At 43.5% G+C, this 15205-nt stretch overlaps 1 protein-coding gene across 3 annotated transcripts in view; it reads right to left on the bottom strand.

The window, feature by feature from the left end:
* Positions 1 to 15205, bottom strand: part of FILIP1 (filamin A interacting protein 1) — a 156068-nt gene that overhangs the window by 33027 nt on the left and 107836 nt on the right. The window contains exon 1 of one of the 3 annotated variants that reach the window (XM_050950666.1): positions 948 to 1073. The exons of the other annotated variants lie outside the window; for them this stretch is intronic. The gene's annotated coding sequence lies outside the window, so the exon portion shown is untranslated. Of the gene's footprint in view, positions 1 to 947; positions 1074 to 15205 lie in introns of those variants that run through there. 3 annotated transcript variants of the gene reach the window in all.

Here is a 15205-nt window from a genome sequence, read left to right as displayed (position 1 = left end):
AAATCACATTTGGTTAACATGGCTCATCACTCTTAACTTGTCCTCTCCTCTTTGAAACTGGGCACTGAGTAAGCTCACTATTTTAGAGCAATTACACTTATTAGCTCCAGTGCCTCACCAGTTTTCCAAACTCCTTATTCACATCAGAAAAGAACCAAGGATCATGAAACAAACAAACAAAATTGTTTGTTCAGGGTACAAGAAAATACTCCAAATAATAGCACTTTACCCAGATATTTTTTTCTTCTGGCTTTAAAAGAAATCATAAATTAAAAGATACAGAGTTGCAGCATATGTCAGAAAGGGATGCAGGCAGGAAGCATTCAAAATACATTACTGAGATAAAGAAGATTTAAAATTTAGATCAGAGATTAAATTCCCTCAAAGCGTCTTTGGTCTGAGGTTGTCTTTTCCTTAACACTTCAATATGTTGTCTACACACACACACACATAGAAGCACAAAATATGAGCGCGCGCGCACACACACACACACACACACACACACACACACACACACACACACACACACACACACACACACACACACACACACACACACACACACACACACACACACACACAGAAGCACAAAATATGAGCACCAAAACAAGGTGTACCTTTAAATGGTCTTTGGATTCTTCAAACCGAAACATTCCACATAAGTTATTTTAAGACCATGGTGTTCCAGTACCTTAACAGAGTTGTTCCTCCCTTCCAAGTGAGTTAAAGTCTTAAGAGAGCTGTAACTTAAAAGACTGTAGAGTTCTCCCTTTGGAATATGTCAGATTAGTCAGTGCTTCATTAATGTACAAACCCAGTTCCCAAGCTGTTCTTTTCAATAACACTTACAGCTGTTTCCTTGCCAAGTAAACCCATTAACAAGTGAAAGGCACATGTATAAGAACAACTAACATTTGTTAAATAAAAGCAGATCTTGATTTTCTTACCTCTCAATTAGGAATATACATATATATATTTGCAAGAAGCAAAAGAAAAAAACAAACAAAAACAAAAAACCCCCACACTTGCTGAGGAACTTTAGCAGGCCGTGCTCAACCGCCTGCTCCACAGGGAATTAGCCATCACATTCCAGTCATGTCATCAGAACAATGAAAGGTGAATGTTGTGCAAAACAGCTTGGGACCACTCACTGATGATGTCATCCCTCCCTTATATGGTTCATTATTGTGCAGATTTACTTTGGTCAGTGAGAAGGGGTGGAGCCCAGTGACTCTAGAAGGAAGGCAGTTCTTAGGAAAAGAAAATAAGCTGGCTGCAGAAAGGCTTAGCAAAATGCATAATCTATTCTAGATGGGGGGAAAACCGCATCCCTTCCATCCTCCCCTCACTTTTTTTCCCTTCAGAAAAACTGGATTCCAGCCAATTCTATTCAGCATGGCTGAATGTAAGTCACAATCACATTAGCTGAAGATGCAGCACACTGAACTGAAGTTAGCCAGGATTTAGGTAAACAATTGATCAATATAAAGAATTCCATCCAAAATACAACACAACTAATGAATAGCAAACAACTTTTAAGTTACCTTTTCTTGCAGTTGCTTTCTTGGAAGTTATATTTAGCAAAAATGGATATGAATAAGCTCTCCACGCTGATTTGACGCTTCTGAATTTAAATCAGTTTAACTATCTTCAAGGTTTGCTTTTGTCAGCATTCTGCTATAATCCTATCTCCCCTCTCCCCCCGCCACCCCCCGGTTTATTATTAACAGCTTCCCACCCTCTACCACCAGGTTTATAACTTAGCAGTTATAAGATATTCATTTGAAATCAGGGAGCATCTACGAGTTATGTTCTTTTAAATTAAACAAGTATGTGCAAAAGAGAAGTTTACCAAGCTGAGTTGCCACTTTTGTTCCTTTAGCTGGAGAAAAGCTTGGTTTTTTGTTTGTTTGTTTGTTTTGTTTTTTTGGGTGTGTGTGTGTGTTAAAGTTAACAGTCATACTCTTGTTGATCATTTATTGACCCTATGGTCCATTCATAAAGGGATTTATATACTTATGTAAATAAAGGAAATCTATTGCTGCCGTCCCCCCGCCCCAACTCCAAAAATAATAAACTTGCTTGTTTGTTTTTAAAAGCAGATGCATGGCATCAGGACAATCACAAGAAATAGTAACAGGACAGAAGAGCATAGTATTGCCAAGCCCCAGTGTTTAAAAATCATGAATCACGCTGCTCCCTCCCCGTCCAATCATTGTGATTTTTGGGTCCTTTAAATGCCCTTTGATCCTCTATGCTGTGTTTCGGTCATCTTTTCAGGCTTTATTTCTCCACAAGTCTGAGGACTAGAAACTTTTTTTTTTTTTTTAACAAGAGACTTTTAAGCTTTCATTAATCACAGGATTCCAGAAGCTGGACTTTTAAGAAATTAAATCAAATATATAGTCAGATGGAAACACTGCAAGCACTCTGTTGTTATACATAAATACAGTTAAGGTTGCAAAGTCAAGCACTCAAAAATTAGAAAATTCCAGAGTTAAGGTTGCCTGTGCAACCATAATTCAGCTCCTTTGTGAGTATGTATTACGATACAGCCTTTAATTACATGATCACATACTTTTTTCTTACAGGACCTCTGCCCTGTTCAGTGCACAGAAAGGCACTGTTCTGGACATGAACCATGGTTGTGCAGTGAAAGAGGTTCTTGTAGGACCCCGGCTTCGTATTTTGCAGAAGTTGTAAGGTATATAGGGAATGAGGTGGGACTGCAAGAAAATAAAGTTCAGTCTTATGGTTTAAGGCAGGTAAATGCTTCCATGGAGAATTAGATTCTATCTGTGCCTCCACAGAGTTATGTGATGCTGGGAAAATCACTTAAAACCAAACTCTTAACAGGTGGTCACTAATTGTGTGTGCCTCATTTTCTGTTTTCCCAACCTGAGAAGTGCTCAGCACTCACATCTGCAACTGAAGTCAATGGGAGCTGCAATTTAAACATGTAAATGCTGTAGAATGCAAAGTACTCTGAAAAATCAGGTAGTAGGCATCTCAAATTGGGCACACAACTTAATGTCTCTGTGCCTAAGTTCCCTATCTGTAAAAAGGGGATAAAAATACCCAATTTTCTCATAGGGCTGTTGAAAAATAAATTCATTCTTATTTGTAGTGTAATCAGAAACTATAGAAAAGCTTTCGGAGCAAGGTTTGAATAGTGTACAGAAAATAAGGCCTAGAACCACACATAGAACAACGAGGAGAAAACATAATATTGACTAGCTAATCAATAAGTACCATCCATCCTATGCACTGAATGATTCTGGGGACCCGTGAAAAAAATGTGATCATGTAATTAAAGACTGTATCATAATGCATAGGTGCTTGGAAGCCAAATGAAGATTAGCCTTAATTCTGGCATTTCCAAATGTTTGAGTGTTTAACTTTGCAACCTTCATAAATATTCACTTAATGTAGTTTGTGTGTAAGTTTCTAGGTTTGTTAAAAAGCAAACTGACAACAGAAATTACATCATGTGGCATCATAATGACATCCACAGGGATCATCAGCAGAGTTGGAACCTTTAGATCCACCAGATAGACCTCTGCCTCTTGAACTAATGGCAGGGCCAGCTCTAGGCACCAGCAAAACAAGCAGGTGCTTGGGGTGGTACATTTCCACAAGGCGTCATTTTGGCCATCCATTCTTTTTCTTAATTCACTTCCTCCCCTCTCACAACCCTGCAGAAGCGAAGCCACTGAGCAGCTGGGGATCCAGCATGGGAGCTGAGAACCCACAGGACCCTGGGGAGCTGTAGTTCCTTGCCTAGCTCCCTGCCTATAGAGCCAGCCCTAAAGCAGTGAAAGAACTACATTTCCCAGCAATCCCTTGGCAGCTATCAACAGGAAAGGGAGGGATAGGGAGTGAGGTAGCTGAGCCATGCTGTGAGTGGAAAGGGGTGGCACTGCGAATGGGATACAAGTATGCTCAAGGAGTAGACGGCTTTGCCCTAGATATCCCCTTCAGAAGACTTCCCCAGACTGCATTAGGGATACTGGTTTGACCTCACCTTGCAGCCCACAAAGAAGGAATTGGGTGGACTAAATGGACAGTGCACCTCTCTATCACCTAGCAAGGGACATACGTGGATCCCACTAGAATTTAAAATGAAAAGTAAGGGAGGGGAGGCTTTGCTAGGCAGGGCCGCCCAGAGGATTCAGGGGCCTGGGGTCTTCAGCGGTGGGGGGCTCCTGCTTCGGTGGTAATTCAGCGGCGGGGGGTCCTTCCGCTCCAAGACCCGCCTCTGAAGTGCCCCGAAGACCCGCGGTGGGGAGCCCCCACCACCGAATTGCCGCCGAAGACCCAACACCCTCCACTCTGGGACCCCCCCGCTGCAGGTCTTCGGGGCACTTTGGCGGCGGGTTCCGGAGAGGAGGGACCCCCTGCTGCTGAATTGCTGCCAAAGACTCGGAGTGGAAGAAGCTCCGGGGGCCCGGGCCCTACGAGAGTTTTCCGTGGCCCCCTGAGCGAGTGAAGGACCCCACTCCAAGGGCCCTGAAAAACTCTCGTGGGGGTCCCTGCAGGGCCTGGGGCCTGGGGCAAATTGCCTCACTTGCCTCCTCCTCTGGGCGGCCCTGCTGCTAGGGGACTTTGGCAGCTTTAGATACAGTACCAGGCACATAGGAGGATTTCCACTTCTGAGCCACAGAAGCAGAAATTGACATTTCCTTTCCAGATTTAGCTAATATTCAGAAAGGGAATCTAGTACCTGCCTTCCAGATTTGAACATCCTCAAAATTCAGGAGTGCTCAAGCTCAGTTCGGGCAGCTGTTACTTCATTTCTCCTAAATCAAATATACTGATCCACTGTAACTTGCTGTAGAAAAAGTAGGATAAGAAATGAAGAAACAAGAAATGCTTCCCAGTGGTTTTTAGGACTGGAATTGCTATTTTCAACAGCTATTGGCCTTTTTTTTTAAAAAAAGTTTTATTTGTTTAAAAGGAAGACAGTAATATTGCATTGGCAAATTCCCCATAGAAACAAAGAGTGGAACAAAAGAATAATAAAGGCATCTCAACTTTTCCTCATTTATGTAGGACAGTCTTATAATATGCATCCAGATATCCTCCAATCACACAAGCTGAAAATTGTTCCACTTTGCTGCAGTTCTGTAACCATATGGGAACCAATCCTATCTGTGTTCTGTGCACATCCAAAATTCCTGCTGAATGACTCGCCCAGGGAGCAAGTTACCAGTGACCCAGGGCTGGGACAGCAGGAGGGTGCAGGTTGCGGGGACAGCCCAGGGTTGGGGGGTATAGCTGGTGGGGGGAGTGTAGGTGGGGGGGCGGGTCGGGGGCAGGAGGGAGCCCAGCGCTGGGGCAGCAGGTGGTATAGCTGGTGGGGGGAGCCCAGGGCTGGGGCAGCAGGAGAGTGCGGGGAGGAAGCCCAGGGCTGGGGTGGGGGGCAGCCAAAATTTTTTTTGCTTGGGGCTGGAACTGGCCCTGACTAATGAAGTAGCTGATAGCAGTAGCAGGTTGTTATCCTCTTTATGGACCAACACTAGAGGCGGATGGAACACTTTGGCTGTATATTTCACAGATATTTGGAGACAGCCACGAGTGGCGGGTATAAGAGGCTTGGGGAGGCTAAGCCTCCCCAATGGAACAAGAAATGCTGGATGAGACACACCTCCCTTTGGAGATGTGCCAGCCTGCCACCTTTGGAGTGCCACCACCGGCAGCTCCTGAGAAGTGTGGGGTCTACTGGAACCCAGATGATGGCCCCACCTGTGCTCCAACGCGAGGTCCCATTCCTGCTTGGCCTCTATCCCTGTGGCCCCGCCTGCACTGTACTTCTTCCTGCCCACACTCCACCTCTTCCCCCGAGGCCCTCCCACTACCTGCCCCTCACTCCATTCCACCTGCTCTCCCCTCATCACTTGCACTTACGGCAGGAGGAGGTGGAAAGGAGAAAAGGGCAGGGCACTCAGGGGAGGGGGAAGAGAGGAAGGAACAGTAGGTGGGGACTTGGGGAAGGGGGCAAAGAGCTGTGAACAGCAGGCAGGTGAAGAGCGCATCGGGGAAAGAGGTGGAGTTGGGGCAGAAAGAGGCAGAGTGGGGTGGGGTCTTGAGTGGAGTGAGAGGCGGGGCCACAGTCCAGGTGCTGGTGGCCCCTCCCACTTCTAGGGAACTTCTGGCACTCCCGCCCAGCCTCCCCAAACGCAAGAGTCATGCACTGCTTGTGCAAACAGCAGAGGAATGGTGAGACTCAGGAATCTTTGGCTACGTTCCATGCTCTGAAGAGAAGTGTGTGCTAGTGGGCACAGAGTCTATTTCTCATTTCCCCCAAGGGTGACCCTTCTTCTCCCTTCTTTGTAACCTGCCCTTGTCCCAGTCCTGCCTCATCCCCACCCCTGGCTCCTCATCCCAGTTCCATTTTCCTCACCTGGCCAGTCCCAATCTCCATTCCGCAGGCTTTTCACACCAGTCCCAGTATTCTAGGTCAGCAAATCCTAGTCTTGCCAGTTGTGACATGCCCTCTGGACTCCCCATTCCAGTCCCAGTATCCACACCTCAACCCCCACTGCCATTACCCAGCCATGCTCAGTTCCCCACTTCTTCATTTCATCTTTCTCTCCTTCACCTTGGTCCCCAATTGTCCCATCTCCCAACCCATATTCCTCATCCCCACTGCCTCATAGTCACAATCTCCTTGCCCCATCTCAGTGTCCACAACTTCCAACCCCCTTTCCCTTGCCCACCCACCCCCACTTCTTTCCTCCCCAACACCTCCACCCCCAGCTCCTCATCAGATTTGACTCCTCATCCCTATCTTAAGTCTGACTCCTCACCCCTATCTCAGTCCCAACATTCTGGCCCAGTCAGTCCCAGTTTCCACCACAGCTCCTCCTTTTACTCTGTCTTTTACTAGCTCCCAGTCCCATCCCTGCTAGCCCCATTTCCCTCCCTGGCTCACAGTCCCGCCCCCTCTGAAACTCTTCCTACCAGTTTCCCTCTTCAAAGTCACAGTCTCAGCCTCTCCACCCTGTCCCCAAGGGTGAAGCTAATCACACACAGAGACTGCCAGTTCAGGTCCAGCTCTCTTGTTCTGGTTCATTCAATCAGGCAGCTTCCTTCTCCACACGCCTGGAGCTGTGTCTTTGAAAGCATAGGAGAGACAGGCTCGCTCTCTGCTCTCAATTCAGCATGTCCTGCAGCTCAAAGCTGCACTTACAGGGAAAGTCCTGCCAGCCCTGGGCTGTAGCTTGCCAAGTGTGCACGGAATCTTTGGGGAAATTTAGCTGCTCAGATCTAAGGTGTTTTTAACATGTGCACACTGTGATTTTTCAAAGGCTTAGATAAACCATTTGGGCAGATTTTCACAGGGATGGCAAAAGGCACATCCCTGATGTAAAGGGCATTTCCCTGCCAAATTTCAAATCCCTGTTCCAAGAGTGCAGAACGCTAAAGCCTTGCAAAGAAGACGTCACTAGAATTTTGTAACACGGGCAAAACAATGTGTTTTCCCTAGCCTCATTCTTGAAGAGAGCTGAACAGTTTGAGCTAAAATAAACGATAGAGAGAGAAAGAGAAAGAGAGAGATCAGCCTAAGATAGATATGTGACATGGAAAATTTCAGGTCCAGCAGTTATTGTTTGGCAAAGTTATAGGTCTTCCTTAGCACTTTTCATCAGTAGACCTCAAAGCACTATACAAAGGAGGTAAGCAGCATTATCTCCATTTTACAGATGAAGAAACTAAGGTACAGAGCAATGATTTGCCCTAGGTTACGCAGCAAGCCAGAGGCCAAAATGGGAATAAAATCCCTGTCTCCTGAGTCCCAGTCCAATGTGCTACCCACTAGTCCATACTGCCTCCCTATAAACAACTGAAAACAAGGTCTTATAATGGGAAGTGTCAGGCAACCTTTATAGCAGGTGGTGCTTCCACCCCTCCTATGAATTATTTGTATTGCTGTAGTACCTAGGATCCCCAGTTATGGCCCAGAATCTCTTTGTACTTGGCCCTGCCAAACTCTTGTTTGTGTATTGACCTAGAGTCATGAGGCACATTAAGAAGAAAAAAATTCTCCTTGTAAAGTTTAAGATACTGATATATCAACTGTATTTGCATATTCATTTTAGGGCTGGCATTCAGCCAATACACCCTGACTGCACTTTTTACCAGCTGCATACTCAGCTCCAACTGATTGCCATATTTAGGGTCAGAAAGAAATCTTCTCCTGGGTCAGATTGGCAGAGACCGTGGGGGTTTTTCACCTTCCTCTGCAGCATGAGGAATGGGTCACTTGCAGATTTAAACTAGTGTAAAAGGTGAATTCACTGCAACTTGATGTATTTAAACCATGATTTGAGGATTTCAATAACTCAGCCAGAGGTTAGGGGTCTATTATAGGAATAGACGGGTGAGATTCTGTGACTTGCAATGTGCTGGAGGTCAGACTAGATGATCATGGTGATCCCTTCTGGCCTTAAAGTCTATGAGTCAGTGTATGTCTGTTTCAAAGGATGTCTCTGTTCTCATGCTGAGTTTTAGCCAGCATAACACTAGGCATATCCCCTAGAAATCTAGAGGGAGACAGTGGGGTTGGGGGCCTGTGTGTAGCAGGATTTGGGTTAGAGTGCAAGTGGGGCTGGGGCCCTAGAGTGTGAGAAGAAGCAGCACACAGCAAGGGATGAGTCGTGATCGAGAGAAGCTGAAGTAGCCTGCAGGAGTAAGAGGTCAGGAAGGGAGAGAGGAAAGGAAACTGGAGAGGCATGCACACGCGCGTGCACACACACACACACACTAGGGAGAAAGGAAGATAATATCAGTGATTTCCAGTCTGAATTTGTCTAGTTTCAAATTCCAGCCATTGAATCATGTTATACCTTTCTCTGCTAGACCGAAGAGAACAATATATATTTGTTCCCCATGTAGATATTTATAGACTGTAGTCAAGTCACACCTTAATCTTCTCTTTGTTAAGCTAACTAGATTGAAAGACTCAAGGAGCTCATTTACAAGGCATGTTTTCTAACCCTTCAATCATTCTCATGGCTCTTCTCTGAACCCTCTCCAATTTATCAACATCCTTCTTGAACTGTGGCACCAGAACTAGATAGAGTCTTCCAACAGCAGTGACACCAGTGCCAATATAGAGGTAAAATACCTTATTTATTCCTCAAGATTCTCCTGTTTATGCATCTCAAAATCACATTAGCTCTTTTGGCCATAGCATCACAGTGGGAGCTCATGTTCAGCTGATTATCCTCCATGACCCCAAATCTTTTTCATCAGAGTCACTGCTTCAAAGGATGGAGTCCCTATCCTGTAAGTATGACCGACATTCTTTGTTCCCATATATATAAATATACATTTAGACATTGATAACAAATGTTAAGTAGAGGAGGGCCAAGAAGTGATGCTAGCAGGACCTCTCTGGAAGCAAACCCTCTTGATGATGATTCCCTGTTTACAGTAACATTTTGAGACCGATTAGTTAGCACATTTTTAGTCCTTTTAATGTATACCAGATTAATATTATATCATTCTAGTTTCTTGAATCAAAATGTCATGCACTAACAAGTCAAACGCCTAACAGAAGTGTAAGTATATTATGCCAATACTATTACCTTTATAACTGTAATCTCATAAAAACTATCAAGTTAGTTTGACAGGATCTATTTTCCATAAACCCGTGTTGATTGGCATTAATTACATTACCCTCCTTTAATTCATTATTAATCAAGTCCCCTATCAGCTGCTTCATTATCTTACCTAGGACTGATGTCAGGTTAACAGGCCTATAATAACTTAGGTCATCCTGTTTACTCTTTTAAATACAGACACCAACTAATACCCCATCTTGTGCTTTATCTGTTAGGACATTGATCCATCAGCATTCAAGATCATTTTCTTCCAAGTTATCAGTTACTCGGAAACAGTAAAACCACTTTTGAAAGACTGCATCTCTCCCTACACTTTTGCCCATTTGATCCTTTCTAACTAGGTTATAACCCTTGATTTTAACATTCTAATTGTGTGAGCCATCCCACCAGGTTTCAGTCTTATCAATTAGACCAAGTTTATGCTCATAAATGAGCAATTTCAGTTTTTCTTGCTTCTTACCCAGGCTCCAAACATCGGTGCATAGGCAATTAAAGATTTTTTTCTCATCATGTCCTTTGGTTCCTTGATTAATTTTGTTCTCAGCATCTCTCTTTTGTGCTGAGTGTCCATATCTTCCCTTTTTTACCCATTCCTTTTGCTATTAGTTTAATCCCCCCCTGACTACTCTAGCCAGCCTGTCCCCAAGCAGATTGGTCCCCCATCAACTGGATCAAGGATTCAGGCCTAAATTCATATCAGTTTTTATATGTTTAATGTTTTTATCTTTACTTGCTTTGTGGGTCTGTAACTGCATAAATCATGGCCCTTGAACCACGCCACCTTTTACCCCCATGTGGAACACGGATTTAATTTGTTAAGTAAAAGTGAACAGCTAAAAAGTATTTAAATCCATTTTCAAAAATAACTAATTTTTCTCTCAAAACATATTGAATCAGAAAGAGCTTATCAGGTTTCAGATATAGATTTTGTTTCAGTTTTATCTAGAGTTCTGTGTATTTACACATTCCTAGGCCCCAATCTTGGAAACTGGGCAGACTCCTATGTAGCGTTCCATTAGGAATTTATGTATGAGTAAGGGTTCTGATTGTAGGATCAGGGACCTTTATCAATATCCACAAAACCCCTCACAAACCACCTTCCCTTAGATTGATAGAGGAGGAGAAGATTTTATTTAACTCTCAAGGAAATCCTGCAAAACTAGAAAGAGGTCTTGCTGTATGACATGAAGCTTAACAAATGCATATCATATACAGAATCCCTTGACTCTCAAACAAATGTTTTCCCCACACATCTATCATGGTGTGTTTGGCTGGCTGCTTGCTGTGTTTTTTGGTTTTTTTTTAATATAGAAAAGCCCATCACGGTATCCAAGACTAAGAGTCTCCCTTAAATATGTCTTGTGTAGTGGGTTTAAGAATTAAAACACTTTCCTTCATTTATTTGAGCTATTGCACTGTGCCAAAGTATAATGGAGCACATGAGATATAACAGCATGAACTAAGGCTGAATAGAGTTTCACCTTTAACCCTGAGAGACTCTTTTGAAGTGTGGGAATTAAATTCAGAGACTAAGCATTAAATGCCTTTTTAAAATTACTTTTTAATCTCTCAGCTTACACAGGAGGACTGAATAGGTCTAGCTTATTCCCTACAAGATTTACAGGTAAACACAACTTTTGCTTCTTAATCTCTACATTTAAGCTTTCAGCAACATGAAGTACTTTAAAACACTAAATTCCAGAACAAATTGCACTCACAACATTTGAGAAACCACATACGACAAAAAACAGGAAAAGAAAAGGTGGGGGGAGGAAGGGAAATCACAAATTCCAGCCTAATTCAAAATTTGTGCTACATATCTGAGTAAAGTCTTTTGCTACAGTGAAGAGGAGAAACTGGGAAGCAAACGATGAAATTGATTTAACTATTTAATTAAGTGCTAACAAACTACACATTGCTCTGATTTGTTGCTCTCTTTTGTTGGTGTCTATAGCCATCACCTTTAGCAAATGAGTATTTGATGATGAAATTTGCTTTAAACACTGCTTTGTATTCTTTCCAGGGACAGCCCCGCTCTCTCCCTTGCTCTTTATCTTCAGTGCAAGAACATATGTAACATTAATAGCAAAGGTAGTATCTGCAACCTCCCCAGATTCTCTAGCTATATTACAAATAACCCTGATGCTGCTATTAGTGCAAAGCAAAACAAAACAAAAGATTTATCTGGATTTATATTTACTTATAGATATGAAAATGCGCAGCATGTAGCTTGACAAACTGCAAATTACTGTCCATAAAAAACCCTAAGCAATGAAAACCTTTCATTATTAAGCTCTAGTGTTCTCCTTTATCTTTTAGGGCACTTATCTTTGCTATATGTTTCTGGATAATTAGCACTCATTTGTTAGGTGCAAATCTGTCTTCAAACTTCCACCTGTCCACATATCTTCCCATAGCTTAATAGATGTTAATGAATTCAATGGAACAAATTCCTGGTACAGCATAAAAGAAAAACTCAGAAAAAAACCAACTTTTTAATATACTGTTGAAAATATATTGAACTAGGTGGTTCCCTGTGCCTTTTGTGGAAAGTATGCACTAAAGATATATATATACCAAATCCTTGAAACTGAACCTTGTAGGAAAAGCCTAAGTTAAAGACCACAAGTTGGAATCTGTTCTGTTGTATATTCTAGGCAATACATTTTTTGCGGTATACGTCATACACCCTAAAAAACTTCATTTGGTGATCTAAGCTGAACAACTGGCTTTGTTCACCTTTCTTCTTATTTAAAACAGGTTGTTCCAGGCAGCTGTTAAAAAAACCCCAACACTTTGTTTTATTATTCTCTAGATAATTTCTAAATAAGTCATTCTGCCTGGGTTTAAATTTTTTCTTCTCTTTTCTTTTCAGTACGTAAATTTCACTACGTTTTTATGTTGTTGCCTTTTATGGAAGTATGATCCACGAGCTAACCATAAACATTTCTTTCTTTTTGGCTTAGGAGAAAACATTCTTGCTTTCATGGAACTGCTATATGTTGTGATACTATTTCAAAAAAGCTTGTTTTGGAAGCAATGATATTACACGCCCGAGTGGGAGATATTTAATAAAAGAAACAAAACAAAAAATGATTTAACTTAAATCATAGATAAATGAAAAAACCATAATAGTTGGTTTATACGACTAATCCTTTATCTGCCTATGAAGAAAGCCAATGTCAGTGAGACTTCTCTGAGCAATGATGCTTAAAGCTGAACATCATTCAGGACCCACCTAGACAGCAAGTTGTACTATGTCAGGGTTCTAATTGCTTTATGGCATGGTTTTTTCTTGCCAGTATGGACAGAATTCAATCATGTTATACAGCCATATCACAGTTCTTTAACAACAGGGGCCAAGTATATCCCTGGAGTAAGTGGCCTCAACTCTCAATGATTTCAGCAGGGCTGCCCAGAGGATTCAAGGGGCCTGGGGCTTTTAGCCTCCAAATTTGCTGCTGAAGACCCGGCACATCGGTGGCGGGTCCTGGGGCAGAAGGACCTCTCACTGATGAAATTGCTGCTGAAGACCTGGAGCGGAAGAAACTCCGGGGGCCTGGGCCCAGTGAGAGTTTTCTGGGGCCCCTGGAGCGAGTGAAGGACTCTGCTCCAGGGGCCCCGAAAAACTCTCATGGGGGGCCCCTGCAGGGCCTGGAGCAAATTACCCCACTTGCCCTCCCTCTGGGCAGCCCTGGATTTCAGGGGGTTTGTAGCTGCTAATGTCAGGGTTGTAGCATGGTTCCATGCTGTCCCCTATCTAGATGCTCATAGACTATCAGGGTTGGACAGGACCCCAGGAGGTCATCTAGTCCAACCCCCTGCTTACAGCAGGACCAAGCCCCAGACAGCTTTTTGCCTCCAATCCCTAAGTAGCCCCCTCAAGGACTGAACTTATAACTCTAGGGTTAGCAGGCCAATGCTCAAACCACTGAGCTATCCATCCCTCCCATGCCCACCTCATCACTAGACTGTAGCACTTCTGGTGAAGATGGACTATGCCGATGGGAGAGAGCTCTCCTGTTGGCATAATAAATCCACCTCCATGAGAGGTGGTAGCTATGTGGGTGGGAGAAGCTCTCCCGACGACATAGCACTGTTCACACTGCCACTTAGGTTGATGTAACTACGTCACTCACAGGGGGACCTCATTCACACCCCTGAGTGATGTAAGCTATACCAAAGCAAGCAGTACTGTAGACCTGGCCTAAGCAACTTCCATGTTGTTTCAGAGTTCACCACTGATCCTCTCTTGCTCTAGTCAGGTTTCCTCCAACCCCATCTTCTTTTCCACCTCATTTAGTTCTTCCTCTTCTTCCTCCTTTTCTCCAGTTTTCTCTCCTCCCCTCCCCTATCTCTTGCTGCCTTTATTTTTTTAATTGTTTATGTAAAAACACTAAGTTGAGGTGGTGAAAAATGCTAAGTTTTATATTCTGCTCCAAAGGCCATGAGGTTAGAGGTCATTTGGAATACAGAGGAAGAAGAATCCATAGTTTTGGGCCAGCCACAATCTGTCTTCCATTCTCAGAAGTTTGACCCAAGAGAGTGTCAGTTTCATAGTTCTAGTGGAATGTATCTGTCATGCGAGATGACAGATGAGAGAAAAGTGGTTCCTTAGGTAGCTTGAACCAGTGTCATGCAGGACTTTAGAGATGAGAACTGAGATCTTGACCTTGACGTGGTGCTATAAAGGGAGCTAGTGCAGTAAACAGAATACCAGAGTGGCATGTTCTCTTGTTGCTGAGTAGACTGGCGGTAGCGTGCTGGACCAATTACAAGCTTTTTGTGGCTGGAACAGTTTTCCTTCCCATTCCACCCAGCACCATCTCTTTCTTTCTTCAAGGTCATCCTTAAAAATCCCCAATTCCACTCCCACCCCCTTTTCAAGCAATTCCTCTTCTCTGACTCTGATCACGCCAATCAATCCTGAACATCCTGAACACTCTTTAAAAACAATTGATTCGGAGTCTCAGTATTTGGTTCTTTTTGATTTGTGTTTGTATAGCTCAGGGATCGACAACCCTTTGGCATGCAGCCCATCAGGGAAATCCACTGGTGGGCCAGGACGGTTTGTTTACCTGCAGCATCCACAGGTTTGGCCGATCACAGCTCCCACTGGCCGCACTTCGCTGTTCAAGGCCAATGGGGGCTGCGGGAAGCGGCACGGGCCGAGGGGCCCAATCCATCACTGGGGTTCCTAGGCACAACTCATAATACAAATAGTAAATCATCATCATCAATAATTCTCACAGCCCCTCACTCCAGAACTATAGTGTCCTATATAGACTAAGTTCTTTAAGTTCTTACCTACTTTTATAAAGCTCCATGAAACCTCCCCAGCTCTCCAACATTAGCCTCATTTCCCTTCTTCCCTTCACCTCTAAACTCATCAACACTGAATGAATCATTTACAACTGTTGCCTTGAGTTTCTTTTGTCCAAGCCAGTCATGAATCCCTTCTACTTTTTCTAGTCTACTGAAACTGTTATCACTAAAGTCTCTAATAAGTCTTCACAGCCAAATCTCAGGGCCTCTTACTCCATCCTCATCTTTGACATAACATCTCTTCACCTCTC

This window comes from Gopherus flavomarginatus, chromosome 4 (genome assembly GCF_025201925.1).
Source record: "Gopherus flavomarginatus isolate rGopFla2 chromosome 4, rGopFla2.mat.asm, whole genome shotgun sequence".
Classification (NCBI taxonomy): domain Eukaryota; kingdom Metazoa; phylum Chordata; order Testudines; family Testudinidae; genus Gopherus; species Gopherus flavomarginatus.
The sequence above is the reverse complement of the archived record's forward strand: the minus strand, read 5'-3'. Positions and strand labels throughout refer to the sequence as shown.